This window comes from Buceros rhinoceros, unplaced genomic scaffold (assembly GCF_000710305.1).
Source record: "Buceros rhinoceros silvestris isolate BGI_N320 unplaced genomic scaffold, ASM71030v1 scaffold2861, whole genome shotgun sequence".
In the NCBI taxonomy this organism is placed as follows: Eukaryota; Metazoa; Chordata; class Aves; order Bucerotiformes; family Bucerotidae; genus Buceros; species Buceros rhinoceros.
The window spans coordinates 62,012-76,085 of record NW_010392365.1 but is presented as its reverse complement, the minus strand read 5'-3'; the positions used below and the strand labels follow the sequence as shown (position 1 = coordinate 76,085).

Here is a 14,074-nt window from a genome sequence, read left to right as displayed (position 1 = left end):
AAAGAGTGTTGTACCTAAATTGGACTTTCCTTGATGACGCTGTATAAACTGATACCTTCTTTCTTACTGCTTCTCGCAGAGACTGATACAAAAAACTCAGACAGCTATTGGATGAGCAGAACGTCAAGTGCTCCATCTCATTCAAAAGGTGATGGGTTCAAAGGAAATAGGGCAAAGAGAGAGAGTCAGGAAGATAGATGGACACAGACTGCATTCCCATACAGAAAAGTAAGAAGCTAAGAATTGAGCTGTTTGTAACAGGGAAACTTCAGAAAAGACAGTATCCGTTAAAGAAAATTGTAATGCAACCTTGAATAATCTAGAAGGAGGGTTTTTGAATTTTTGAATACGGTAAAAATTTTTGAATTGGTAAAAACCAGAGAGCATATTATATAACAACCAATGCTATATATTTTCACAAAAAAAAATTATAAAAGAGCAATTACATCCACTTAAATGTCTTTTTAACAAATATGTTTGCTGTGCAACCCAGTAAGAGTTTGCAAAACAAGTGTTCTCACATTAAAAAATATTTACCCCATAATACTAAACAATAATAAACTCCGTCACAGGCATTACTAAATATATGTGACAGTAAAAACTTTTTCAGAAGAGACAAAATGATGAGATTAAATAATCAGTCTTAACTTAAAGGCTATTCATTATTTAGGGGTCAACTGAGAGAATAAAGCCAGTCAGTCAAAAACTAAGGCTCTAATACAGGATAAGAGATGACACAGAACGAGAGCTTTGTCTATGCCAGGAAGGCTGTGCTGGGGTAAACGAGACAATGAGCTTCTCTAGTAAAGACACAGCTTACAAACAGCTTGTGTAGCTGTCAGTACAACCTATAACTATTCCATCAAGAAATGCATCCTTATTATTAACTGTCTTTATAGAGATATTGAAAAAAAATTAATTCAAATATAAAAAACACTGACATTTGTCAAAAACAATTGTTTCTGATGTAACTTTTCATTTCAGCAGAAGTGTCCATGTCCATGTCCACAGTGAAAATTCTGGTTAAGGTTGAAGATTTCTTTGTATTCATCCAGGATGTATAAAAATGAAGTTACAAACCAGTCCACATTTAAATCACTCTTCCAAGAGTGCAGACGAGGTGTACATGGTCTTAAACTTAACCACTCTTGCTCAGTTATGAATTTTTCATTGGGAGGGGGGGAAGCTGAAAGATGTTGGTTCAGTTCTGTTGCAGAATAGAAATATATATCAATACTTCGATGTGAACTTTTCTGTAGTGGCCAACCTTGATAGCTGCAGTTAGGCTTTCTGAGAAGTACTCAAGTGATTTGACCACATGAAAAAAGCGTTTAAGTTTAGACTGCATCAACAACAGGGCAAACCCATTTATAGCCATTATATATAGCACAAATAAGGGATTCCTTTGGATTGTGTTATTAAAAATCAGAACTATGACAAAACTGAATGTAAACGACACACTCAGTTTGAAAGATACACTCATCCGTTGTGTTCACGAGAACAAGAAAAGCAGGTTGAGTAAGACACAGAGGATTTGTAAACCTCTGCTGCAAAACCGTCTCAAACTGCAGTGTTTATTACTTTCATTAAAATTCTCATCTTCATTACTTTGTGCTATAAAGCTTGAAGAGGTGAAAAATCACGTCAGTAAAAGATTAAACAGTATATCATAATGTCTTGCAGCAGGCAACATTAAAAAGTTCTGTGAACGCTAGCAAATAGTGTGGCCCTATAAAAGTCATTTTAGAGGGCAGATCTACATGCTAAAGAAACGTATTTCTGAAGCACGTTTTCCATTCCAAAGGATAGGATGAAATCCAATTTGAATGCACACCCAGCTTGTGCACTCCCTGAAAGCACCCTGCAACGTGAACCAAAGCACGCTAACTGGGGACAAACAGGAGATGTAATTTCTCAAGCGCACTCTGGATCAGATCCAAAGTGTTAATGTAGACACATCCAAAGCAACCTAAAACAGCTTCTAATTAGGATAATCTCCATTTGGAACATCCCATGTATTCTGCATATTAATTTTGGTTTCAACTCATCTAGTTTTTAAGATTCTAAAAGTTTATGCATACTTAACTGAAATAAGATGAGCAGCACAGCCTAGAACAGAACTCCTTATGCAGTAGCCAAAATAAATTGGAATGAGTCGTTCAAATTGTTACTTTTCTGATAAGATATATATACACACATGAAAATACGCCTATATATATTAACACACATGTATGTCTATGAGCACATGGGTGCACACACTTAAAGCAGTATAATCCAATGACATTACACCCAGTATTAACTCTGCTGCATTAGATATCATAGACGTGGACTGTAATCCCAAACACTCACTTTGGGCTTTATTCCTGAAGGTGGAGCTCGGCAGGGTGGGGGCTTGTTCTATTCTCTAATTAACTTTAAAAAAAACCCAAACCCCAAACCTAAAACAAAAAAACCCCAAACAACAACAACAAAACCCCCCCACAACCCTCAAGTGCATCTATACAGAGATTCGAAGTTGGAGATTTTAAGATTCTTTTCCCCAGGTCCCAATCCAACACCTGATCAGACACGTGTGTGCACATACTTTGAATTTTAGGTATTTGGTCTCAAAGTCCTGCTTTATTGTTATTGGTTTCTCCAAAACCAAACTAAAGCAGCAGCAAAATGCTATACATCTGCCTTCTCATCACAGATGTCACGTTCCAAAGAGTGTGCCTGTTTTGTTTCAGTCACCTGTGCTTTGACACTTTCTTCCAGATCATAATTTTCCACTCAAATTCAAACCCACCAGCAGACATGAACCAGGAGCACACACGGACTTTGGGTTTTCAGACTAGTCACCCTCCTTTGAAACTGTACAACAATCCTACGACCTGATCCAAAAATACTGTGATTTAAAAAATGGCACATAATAAACAGATTTTGCAAATTGAGAAATATTTTGAGAATTTAAAGCTACTTAATTAGAACTGATTTTTAAATTCACAGTTAATAAGGAAACACTCAGTATTCCTATAACAGATATTGTTTTATTTTAAGGTATCAATGTTAACTTTTATGATGAAGTTTTTTTCAGAGCTTTTGGGTTTTCTTCAGTTTTTTTAGACACCAGGTAAATAATTTTAAGATAATATTCAGGTAAATCATTTTAAGATAATGTTTTGGGTACTGTTGACAAATTCAGCACAGTACTTGTATTCCCCTGTATTACTGCTGTTTAGACTTCAAATTCCTGTTGAAAAAGCTGGGTAAGTTCCCATAAATAGCTATACATCAGTATTTGCAATCAGGTTGTCTTCAATAGATAAAATATAGCTGGAAAGATGACATGGCAAATTGGTCTGCACACCCATGTTTAAATTCTTTCAAAAGACACTTAAGTTATACAGCAGGAACAACCGCGTGGACACTTAGACAAATTATCTAGGAACAACACAGACTTTCCATCACCGGAACCTTTTAAAAATAAGCATGATAAATTTCTGTCAAGAATGGCTTAAGTATTGTTGGTAGTGCGTTTGAATATGGAGACAGACTAAAAGCCCTCCAAGATCTCCTCAAGTGGGTTTTCTCATATCCTGCCTCTTCTTGATTGCCTTTGGATGCTGTCACCAGGCCGTGGATTAACCAGGGTGGGCAGGAACAGACACGGGAGCGCTCTCTGATCTGTACACCCAGCACTCATCCCAGCACTTGTTCCCTCTGTTGCAGCCACAAGGCTGCTGACTCTCACTGGTCGTTGGGGATGATTCTCAGATGACCCCCCATCCCTGCCTGCCGGCTGCACAGCACCTCTGTACAAAGCCACAGAGCCGGCCAAAATCATGCAACTTCCCCAAAACCACAGAACCCACACAGATGTGCCAACGTAGCCAGGTTTATCACTCTCCTAGCAGAAGCCAGCAGAGAGGCACCGAAGGAGAATGCTGTGGCACTGGCTGAGCTTTTGTGCCCTCCCCACTAGGGTCTTCTTAAGCACAGAGGCATAACAGCCCAAAGAGACTCTGCCAGTTCAGTTTATGTCCCGATGGGTTTGTCAGCTACAGGCAGGCTCCACCCGGCACTGTAAACCAACCACCAAACCATCCTCACATCATGCTCTCCATCACCCCACACCACCCAGGACTCACCAACTCAGCTAGTCCTTCAGTCCTACACCTACATTTATCCCATCTTTTGAGTCCAGAGAACAACATAAAAGCAAATTGTTTCAGAAATCAAATAGTGTATCCAGGTAACGACAATCAAATGTGCACAATTCCCTCCCCAGGAAAACAGCCTTACACCAGTACTGGAAGACGGTGAGATAATTTGCATGCATGAGAGTTTGGACACACGTGTAATAGCTGGACTCTCCAACCTGTTCTGTTCCCTGCTCCTGCACATTTAGACCCTCCCTTGAAGGATGATTTAGGGCAGGAATGAAAAAGTAAGATACTTTCTTAAGCAAATTCTTAAAGGAACTGAATTTATGTAACAGACTGGGCTAATGTCACTAGAAGCCATATGCTGCTTCACCTCATCCTCGCTCTGGGAGGAAGGAGGTTAAATGGTGGCTTCTGGCAGAACAGGCTGTTTTCAAGATGGTGAAAACTTCCATTTCTCCCATTTTTTTCTCCTGTTTTTCAGAATGCCAAATGCTTCATCCCTTGTACTGACAGATAGTTTAGACTGGTTTAAAAACCCTTTGGGGAATCTCACGGTTTAATTTTTATGAAGAATGACACAAGTACATGTGGACAACAACACTCCTCAAAAGTTGTGTTTTGATAACTCTGAAATTAATCTATACTTTCAGATTAATCTCAATATCATATAAAACCGCTATTTTCTAATGGCTGCACTTCTATTGCTCCAGCCTCTCTGGCTAATTTTCCTCCTTGGACAGCGCAATAAAAACCTCTGTGCAGTGGCAGAAAGGATGCCTGTTAGGACACACCAGCTACTAAGGCTGCGTGGCGCATATACCCTCTTATACATGACCTGTTTCTCCATTGCTTTAGTGTTCCTCAGTGCCTGAAGAACGTTAGGTAGCACACTGTGTACAGACCCACAGAATAACAGACACACTTTAGGGTTTTTTAGTCAAAACAAAGTCATTTGAAAGTGCCCTGAGACACATGGGGGTGCATGAGGAACTCCAAATCTGTTCTAATTAAGAGCTACAATTAAATTAAGTTAGAACTAAGACCCTCTGAAGAAGTATCTAGTTTGGTATAAGATTGTGCTGTCCTAGACAAACGGTTGACAGTCCCGCAAAATTAAAACCAGTGCTTACAGCCCGCAAACAGTAGAGATAAAGAAGTCAGGAACAACAGCTAGATTTCCCTGCCATGCCGATGGGCGATTAGTAGACACAGACAGTGAGGATTACAAGACAGTTCAGCTGTTCCCTTGACCTTTGGAGATACACAAGAGATTTGAAAATGTTTGCTAATTATTGTTCTCAGCATCTGCAACAAAATTGTGAAAAATCAGTGGTCCAGGATGCTGGGTTGGTTTGCTTTTACACTGACATAGCTCCCGAAGTAGGGTGGAAGTGAAGATTCACACCACTGCGAAGTATTAAAATGAATGAAATGTAGCTCACTTTCTTTTCAAAAAGCCTTCATGTGTTCTACAACACATTTTGCATTATGGAAAGAACTGAAAGAGATTACAGATTTCCAATGTACTAAAAATATTACTTGATGACATTTTTTAAATATAAAGTGCACACATGTAGGGTGTGGAATCAGTTTTTCATCTGAATGTTGGCTTCATAACTGGGAGAGCTGGCAAAAGACTTACAGTTGCTTATTGCTACATACTGTGTCTGTGTGTGATTTTAGGAGATTACATTACCGTTGGCCTCACAACCCAGATTTTTATGGGGCCTACATTCAAGTACTTTTAATGCAATCTATGTTATCATGTGTAAGATGCTTTTTAAAAAAGATTAAGATCTAAAACTGCCACAAAGAATAGAGAATTAACTTTGGTCAGCTGAATCATTTCTGACATTCCTGATTCTTCCATTCATTAATCAAATATATTAAGTGCATATTCATGAAACCCAGGGATACAGATGTTGAGAGACACGGAGACGTATGAAACAGTTTCTTGTGGAAATCTTTGTGTCCTGGGATCCTGAATTGGCCCTGCAAGACTTTCAGTATGTATAAGTCTGGCAAAGAACTTATAAAAGTAATGTGCTTTATTAACCATGTGAGTAGCCCTACTGAATTGAAATGCTAAGGAAAATGTATGACAAAATCCTAAATGCGGACTGCATGGGTAAAGACAAGCTAAAAATTGATAAATGCTGCATTAAACCATTTAATTTATATTCAATTATACTCATTTCATCTCACTAGGAAGTAAATTCCTCAGAGGATGGCTCAAGATTTTTCATGTGGTTTATTTATCTGAGGCTACTTCTAATGAAGTTTAATTAAATGTGGTTAAAGTTCCTCAATAATTAGTGCTTTTACTTTCTTTAACTTTTTTGAAACAACTGTTTATCCTCCAGGGTCATTTAAGCAAAGGGGGCACTTTATTTCTTGATTAAATGAAATCTTGAGCCATGCAGAGATTTGCTAGCGCTCATTTTTAGTGTTAAGGTAACACCAATGATCCATATTAATAAAGATATAAACAGTAAACCCAGTATGTTTACATTTGGCAGGAACTGACTGTACTCTACCTCAGAATTTAATAATCCCGAGTACCGCTTCCAAGAGCAGATGAGATGGTAGCGCTCCTGCAGAGCTAATCCTGCTCTTCATTCTATAGCCAATGTTTGCTTCCTGCCCAAATGACACCTGTGAGTTTCTCCTGTGCCAGTATGTGTTTGTGCACTCAAGAATCTATTTCGAGGTTTCTCCAGCAGGCATTTTGTGTATTTATACAATATAAAAATAAGATGATTTCATCAGAGAAATGTAAAACTTCTAGAATCCCCAGAGAAAAACATATCAGTCTACTACAACATTACATTACTTAGAAAAATAATGTAAGTAGTTTACAATTTGGGTAATAACTCCAAAAAAGAAAACCCTTCTGTGACAGTGGGAAGAAAATTGTTAAGAATTGAATACCAAAGGAGTGAGAGACTCCAAAGATCACCTACCTGAAAATACTGAACTGAATGTAGGAGTGTCACAGCTATTGGTAAAGGAACAGAAGGGAAGAAAATCATTGATTAAAAACTGAGTGAAAGAGAAGGAACCTCAGGTCAAGATGAGGTCCCGCCATGCACGGCCACACAGAAATGGCCTTTATCTTTCCTGTCCTACCTTGCCTGAATTAGAGACTGCTCAGCTCCCCCTGCAAGCCCCAGCAGTCATGCTCATGGGGAAGGTGGGAAGTGATGCCCTGCTTCCCTTCCAAACACAAAGGAAACACACACCTCTTGCACATTGATGAATAAAATTAACCTCCAAGGTCTGCACATAGGGCAATACAGCTCTGAGCCAGAATTGCTCGTGATGGTGCCAAGGCTGTCTTGGGGTTTTGTTTGGTTGTGTTTTTTTCTCCCTCTCCATTGTCCCTTATTCTTAACATGCATCTTGCCAGGCTGCGATGGTGACTGGTATCAGCTGATTCAGTGGGGCAGGCTGAGATTTCTAGTTGCATCCTCCAGTGAACGGAAAATTTCTCTACATGCAGAGAAATGTGTACAAGAGCAGAAGACAAACCCTGGACATGAAATCTGCAGACTGACTGTAACTCACTATGATTTGAAAATATAGGCAATGGGGGGTAGGAATTACACTTGGGTAGAAGAAAAACAACAACAACAAAACCAATTTATGGAAAAGGTTAAAAGCTGGGTGAGAAACTTCAGCTGTTTATCCATGCAAATACAGCACAATTCACAAAATTGTTAGCATGATCTTTGAGCTAGGTATGTCGTCTTTTCCCCTGGATGCAGGGGAATGTAATTCGGGTGAAATTCCCTTTAGCAGGCTAGGTGTCACATGAAAAGCAATAAAGCCACAAACTGATTTAAGGAAAGCTGAGAACAGGAACCACAGGAAGATCCTGCCCATAATAACAACATTTTGAAATGTTTTGAAGGAGCAATGTCTTAATTACATGGTGTTACAATTTTTTTTTAATATAAGAGATCTCATAATACCCATAATAAATCCTGGGGAACTGGGAGAGAACAACCTGTCTTTATAACAGGACATTGAGCCTGAGTCTAGCTGAAACCCAGCAGACAGCCTATTGCAGCTGCTCTGCTCCAGCAGAATTTGCATCAAGGGTCAGGAGCTTGCAAAGAGGAGGACTGGACTGACCCAAATGAATGGAAATGATCTTTTTAAAAACGTACACCAGTACAGACTAGACACTGGACAGTATTAGAGTCATAACTTTCATTCCTAAGAAAGACAATTTTGATGCCAGCCACTTTTTTTATATATATATAGTCTTTTTTACATGCATTCTTTATAGATGTGTATGAAATTTTTATCCAACACCCTCCCCCCCCCACCCCCAACACCTGCACTAATGGCTGGTCAAATCTTTTCCAGCATGACTTATTTTTACAGACTTGCTCAATGTGATGAAAAGCCAAAAGGCATGTTTTGAGTTGTACCTGCACAGGCGGTAACCTGAGAGATGACGAGAACAGCCCAGTACTTCAGATCCCAAACAATTGGTCTGGACAACGTGGGGGGTAAGTTATTGGTTTGGGGCTTGTTTTTTCCCGTCAGACTGATTTTTACAGAGTTTTTTATTTCCACATCACATGGCTGCCTTTGCTTCTGCAGGGAAGAACTTTACAGCTATCTGGCCAACCCAGCATAGATGAGCACATCAGCTCTTGCATTTCCATGTCTGACTGTGACCTGCTGTCCATTCAATCCCTACTCGTTCAGGTTCATGTATAAGGACCATAAAATTTGCTAGATATGCCCAGAGCAGTTGTACCATGAGCCCAAGTGAGTGCTGCCTCAACAGGGAGGCTTAACACAGAACCAAGAGAAGCAACCGTCCTCACAGGAGCTGTGGGTCAGCTGTATGTTCTCTCCAGCTGTACTGATACCCGTTCTAATGTACATCTCCAACCTAAGTCCCCAGTGACCATGCAACGTGGCACATTATAAGAACAATATGGAAACAACTGAGTGCTGAACCCTGGGAAATACTCTTTTGTAAGGAAACTAAGGCATGAGGGGCAGCAAGCACCTCAGCCACAGCACCCAGCAGCAGCAGCATATCAACGCCACCAACTGCTTAATGCAAGTGGCTTGGGAGGACCAATTTTCAGGGGACTGTGCCCCTTTTCTGTAGTTTTTTCTTGTTCATTACCTTGTTGCATGCGTAAGGGGAAGGCTAACCCAGCCAATCCTCCACTGAGAGCGTTATGCACTGTAACCGACCATTTAACTTTGTTTTCAAAACAGAGTTTTGCCTGGGGAATTTTAACAGAAGCTACCTCAACCAAAAAGACTTTTCCTTTTTTCACCTCTAAGCTGAAAACAACCGTACGCTTGAAAACAGCCATCACGCCCACAGCTTCACATGGAACACTGGGATGTTAAACCATCTTACCTCAATGTGCTTCCTCTCCTCCTTGCAATCCCCGTAAGGAAAGAGAATTCAGGGAAGTTACAAGGATTGTTACATGAAACAGTTTTTGGATGTTGACATTAGGGTTTTTTGCAACTGGGTAGTAGGAGCCATGTGATACAAGGTCTGAAGAGACTAACAAGGAGGAGGATTCAAGAAGGCTCAGAAATTGTTAGTGAAGGCATTAGCAGAAGACTCTGAAAATTTTTAACCAGCTCAACAAGGGTATAGATGGGGGATGCACTGACCTCAGGCAATGGTGCTGATTTGCTCTGAATTGCAGGGCAGACTCTGTAAAGGGGGCTTCAGACAGGGACAGAAGAACTGCAGATTGCATTTAAGTCATTCGTACAAGAAGAACTGACTGTTTCAGCAGAGATCTAAGGGTGAAAAGGAAAATAACAACCAACCAACCCAAAACCAGGAGGGAGATTTCTGCAGCCAAAATGAGGCAAGATCTGGGAGCGACTAGGAGAAGCACCTTCATTTCTGACTCCTGCGGTGGGTTTCTGATTGAGTCTAAGCTCTCCTTTTCAAAGGATGGTTTGTTTCCTCAAGCAGCATAATGGTTTGAGACCACAGCCCAGGCACTCGATCTCATGAAGCAGCTCTTCCTAGTCATACACTGTCTTTAAGAACCAGACCCTTGACGTTTCCTTACAAACTATGTACAAAACAACTTCACCAAACGCTGATATACAAAGACAAAAAAATTCCAAAATTTAGTCCTGGACTACATTTAATCTGCATAACAAAAAAAAATTAACCAGGATCCCATATATTCACTAAATCCACTTTACGTATCATAGCCTTACTATTCTGTTTGCTCAGGGAACCTAATCCAGGTCACAGAACAGTTTCATTCTGAGTAACAAAAAATTTTTAACTTGCCCAAGTCGCACACCTGTCTGATCTTCACTGTAGGACAGACTACACCTGCACTGGGAATTTGCTCTCAAAATATGTTTGTTAAAATGCAGCAGCAGTTTTGCACTTTTTCAGAAGAGCGTAAGAATGATTCTGTGTGGATCGGTAACAAGAGCAGTAATCGCCATGGGGCTGACAATAATTTATGCAGAAGTTCTCAGTTGCTCCTAATGGCCTGTCAGACGGTAAAAGGCAATACAAAGCAGATCATAAAAATGACTGTAGCATAGCTTCTGAGAACAGAATTCTTGAAACTTTCACTCCTGCTAAGAAATATGAAAATACAGGAACTGAAGTGGCTTCTGGAGAAGCAATAAATGAAAACTACAATGTTGCCTAGTAATTCCTGTAGATCAGATCTTGTGATTGCAGCAGAAAATGAAATCCTGTTTTCAAGATTGACCCATGAAATGAAGAATTGTAGTAGAACAAAAACTTCATGTACTATCCACAACAGATTATGACTTCTTCCAATTAAGTTTGGTTAAGAAAAGTCACTACTGCTATCTCAGAACCACAGAACTGTCAACTGTTTGCTACAGCGTCAACTGAACACAACTCATCAGGCAACGATCTACTTACTTTTCTCAAGCTAATACCAAACTGTGTTATAGCTGTTTGGAAATGCAATTATAGTTCAGTCAAAGGACTTAAATTTAGCAATGTATCTACATTCATAACTTAAAATGGGAAATAACGGCCAATATGTAGATTTTATCTCTTTCAAAAGCGTCAGGAGAAAAATATTTTGCACTTAAACTGCAGAAACCAGATAAATGCTAATTCTATTACTGCTTCAAAAATTGAAGTCAGTTTCAAGTGTCCAAAAAGAAGGAGTTATAAAAAAATAAAAGTTGCCTTGAAAATAAAAAAAGATTATTTCAATACTTCATACTCGTTATATGAACTAATAAAGTAATTGGTAGATAAAAGTTTAGAATGTGTGAAAGGGGAATATAAATACATTAGATATAAACATATTCGATGTTAAGGCAGTGTATACGTATTCTCGATTAAAGAAATATGCATGGTGGTGTTTCCCTGACACTGATTCTTAAAGTCTCTTATTTTCATGTTATCCCTTATTCCTTCAAAGAAAGGCTGACATTTAGCCGGTCACAATTTTTCAAGGTTCTGCCTTGTTTCTTCCTTTTTCTTTAAGTCTTTTACATCACACCAGTATTGAATTTATGTTTACAACTGGTTTTAGACTCCGAAAGGTCCATGTGGATAATAGTAAGTTGATAAGTTATGATAATTAGCAGTGATGACTGGGAAAATTGGTGTGAGAAGAACAGTCCTGGTTGACTCATTTTCAACATGAAATTGCACTTTATTTGGAAAAACAAAAGAAGAAATAGAATTCAAAAGCGGAGGCTGTCATATACTATAAAAACAGTCTCCTGTTACACAGAGGAGATTTTTATTGAGCTATAGACAAACTTGACTGTCACAAGTTTTATATTTCACATTGTCATCAACCAGCAAAATCAAATACCAACAACTTTTAAGGGATGGGGTGGGGGGGGGGGAAGGGGAAAAAGTTAAGAATGTATCATCTCAAAAGAGAAATTCCTTCCAGTGAAGCTGTCCATTAGCTAGTCAGCCCATGGACCAAGATTCAGCAGCTGTGAGCAGCCACCACAGCTCCTCCAAGCTGCTTCCACAAAGAGCACTAAGTTCATCCAAGAAATTGTCTGAGCAACTTTTAGAGTAGGCTGTGGAAGAGTTCGGCAAGTTGAAGAATAGACAGCAAGAAATGCCAGTTCCCCTTCCTAATATTGGGCTGTATTTTCAGAAGACAATATATTATTTAAAAAAAAAAAAGAAAAACCCAACCCATAAAACTTTTTGATCTCAGTGAATAATTTGCATTCTGGGAAGAGACAGAAAAGGAGAATCCAGCCTTTCACGCTTGCAAAGGAGCATTTGTCACTTATCCCCCCGTCACGGGCAGGGATTCCCTACAGCATCCCATAGGTGCTATTACCCTCTTGCCTCAAGAACCTGAGGTCAGGCTTAACGCAGACTGCTGTGAGGTCATCACGTACAACATGGACCAATCTGAAGCAATGTACAATGAGTATGAGATTTAGACAGGTACACAGATATCTCATGAGACAGAAAGCAGACGAGTTGCTGCCCCTTCAAGGAACTATCTCCTCTGATAGGTCCATGTTTGGTCTGAATCCAGGTTCATGTTCAATTCAAGAAACAGCTTAAATTGTTCAATAAATTGGCTTAAGCGTAGGTAAAACAGCGCATTTTGCTTCTTCACCAAAAAGTTCATTTGAATTTTAGTCAACTTAGTCTACAGATAATTTTGTTTTATAATTGGTTCCCAAAGGTTATGCAAAACCATAACATCCATTTGAAGTGTGACTGCACCCTGCTTCGCCAATGGCAAAATCAAGCTTAATATGTGAGTTTTTCAATGTTTAGGACTCTTTAAAAAAGGCATCTACCAATAAACTGTAGATATCCTTGGCAGCAGTTTATAATATACTGATTTTAAAATGAAAGAGAATCTCTCACATTTATACAACTGCTCCAAGAAAGACTTTAAAAAATTGTAAAGAACTTTAACAATGTGTTCAAAAAGTTGGGTTAAAAGATACTCACTAATTGATTTATTCTTTCTGTGTAAAACATGGCAAAACCTTCCAGGAAAACAATTCTAAAAACATAGGGAAAATAGTGACCATTGAATAAAATACTGTGCTGTGGGAAAACACAAACACTTTTTCCCAGGCTGTGCTGCTGAGCTCTTCAGACTCTCTCAGAATCTCTGATGTGTCATACCTTCCCATGGGAAAAGAAACATTTTAAAGGCAATATCAAATTAATAAGAAAATTAATGCAAAAAATTGTCTGATGACACGCCTCCCCTCATCCTAAAATCTGTAACAATCCTATTTAAAAAATTCCGTTTTCCTGAAATAAATTAAGAGGGTAGCCTGCATGTTTAAGCCTAAGAAAAAAGTTTGCAGAATAAATCTCTAATTTTGTAAAGCATCGTTTACAACATCCCCAAGGGTTTTACTATGTCAAGTTATATGAGGTTATAATAATGAACGTTTTCTTCAGTTAAAAACCAAATGACTCCTTTATCTTTTCACACCTAAATCAGGCACCTGCTAAATCAACCGTCACGTATTCAAGATTCAGTGAGAAATCACAAAAAAATTCCTGATTATGAGGGATCAAAGAATAACAAACGCTAGAGCTCTGCAGAGCTACGTGCTTATTCTGCTTGTGAATGGAACAGGAAGAAGGAAGGGTCTTCAAGGAAAGTAGCCAAAGGAAACTGAAGCGAATGTAAAAAGCATTTTGCAGCTATATTTAGAGAAGACATTCTTCATACATTTGCCAAGCTATTCACGTCATTTCACACAGCATGTTTTATCCAGCTTTATAAGTCTATGAGAGAGCAGAAGGGAGAAAAAAAAAATCTGGATCACTTGCCAGAAATGGAAATCTTGCATTTCTGCAGAGGAACGAATATTTTAAGCATGTGAATTCAGAGTACTTTCCAAAGGGGGGACAAAAAAAAAAAAAAAAAAAAAAAAAAAAGGGGGGGGGT

At 39.0% G+C, this 14,074-nt stretch overlaps 1 protein-coding gene across 6 annotated transcripts in view; it reads right to left on the bottom strand.

Annotated features, from left to right (window-relative positions):
- LOC104500726 (plasma membrane calcium-transporting ATPase 2) overlaps positions 1–14,074 on the bottom strand; it is a 173,169-nt gene that overhangs the window by 104,620 nt on the left and 54,475 nt on the right. The window lies entirely within an intron of this gene.